Source organism: Lithobates pipiens, unplaced genomic scaffold (genome assembly GCF_037356315.1).
Source record: "Lithobates pipiens isolate NorthernLeopardFrog02 unplaced genomic scaffold, aLitPip1_a1.2 Scaffold_73, whole genome shotgun sequence".
NCBI classification, from domain to species: Eukaryota; Metazoa; Chordata; class Amphibia; order Anura; family Ranidae; genus Lithobates; species Lithobates pipiens.
This window is the reverse complement of record NW_027507896.1, coordinates 727,036-728,672: the sequence shown is the minus strand read 5'-3', so window position 1 is coordinate 728,672 and position 1,637 is coordinate 727,036.

Sequence of the window (1,637 nt, the reverse complement as noted above, 5' to 3'; positions counted from 1 at the left end):
CAAATACCTGAGGCCACCACTAGAGGGAGACTCCACCCAAATACCTGAGAACACAACTAGATCCACGATCTCTCCGGGGATGGGAGATTGAGCATAAAAAAGAGAGGACACAGATTGTCTTTCATCGTTTAATAGAGAGATACGATACAGATAACGACATTCACATTATGGAGACTCTGAAATCAAACAAGAGAAAAAAGCCGACATAAATGTTTCTCCTGCAGGGGGTGGGGGGAGGGGAGCACACTGGTCAGGTCCGGGACTGGCTCCATATCAATCACCCCGTCCATACACTCCTCCATTCATGGAGACATTGATGTGGGCGGGACTCCAACCCTCAGCCAATCAACCCCAGAGGAGCACCTTTCTCTGCGTGCAGGAACAGAGTCTCCATGTGCAGGAACAGAGGCTCTAGGTGCAGGGACATGGTCTCTAGGTGCAGGGACTAAGTGTATGGATGCAGGGAGAGAGTCTCTAGGTGCAGGGACATGGTCTCTAGGTGCAGGGACATGGTCTCTAGGTGCAGGGACATGGTCTCTACGTGCAGGGACAGAGTCTCTAGGTGCAGGGATAGAGTCACTAGGTGCAGGGACATGGTCTCTAGGTGCAGGGACGGAGGCTATAGGTGCAGGGACATGGTCTCTAGGTGCAGGGACAGAGTCTCTAGGTGCAGAGACAGAGTCTCTAGCTGCTGGGACATGGTCTCTAGGTGCAGGGACAGAGCCTATAGGTGCAAGGACAGAGTCTCTAAGTGCAGGGACAGAGTCTGTAGGTGCAGGAACAGAGTCTCTAGGTGCAGAGACAGAGTCTCTAGGTGCAGGGATATGGTCTCTAGGTGCAGGGACAAAGTGTATGGATGCAGGGACAGAGTCTTTAGATGCAGGGAGATAGTCTCTAGGTGCAGGGACATGGTCTCTAGGTGCAGGGACATGGTCTCTAGGTGCAGGGACATGGTCTCTAGGTGCAGGGACAGAGTCTCTAGGTGCAGGGATAGAGTCACTAGGTGCAGGGACATGGTCTCTAGGTGCAGGGACAGAGTCTCTAGGTGCAGGGATAGAGTCACTAGGTGCAGGGACATGGTCTCTAGGTGCAGGGACGGAGTCTATAGATGCAGGGACGGAGGCTATAGGTGCAGGGACAGAGTCTCTAGGTGCAGAGACAGAGTCTCTAGCTGCTGGGACATAGTCTCTAGGTGCAGAGACAGAGCCTATAGGTGCAGGGACAGAGTCTGTAGGTGCAGGAACAGAGTCTCTAGGTGCAGAGACAGAGTCTATAGGTGCAGAGACAGAGTCTCTAGGTGCTGGGACAGAGTCTCTAGGTGCAGGGACAGAGTCTCTAGGTGCAGGAACAGAGTCTCTAGGTGCAGAGACAGAGTCTCTAGGTGCTGGGACATGCTCTCTAGGTGCAGGGACAGAGCCTATAGGTGCAGGGACAGAGGCTCTAGGTGCGGGGACAGAGTCTCTAGGTGCTGGGACATGGTCTCTAGGTACAGAGACAGAGTTTCTAGGTGCTGCGACATGGTCTCTAGGTACAGGAACAGAGTCTCTAGGTGCAGGGACGGAGTCTATAGATGCTAGAACATGGTCTCTAGGTGCAGGGAGAGATACTCTAGGTGCAGGGACAGAGTCTCTAGGTGC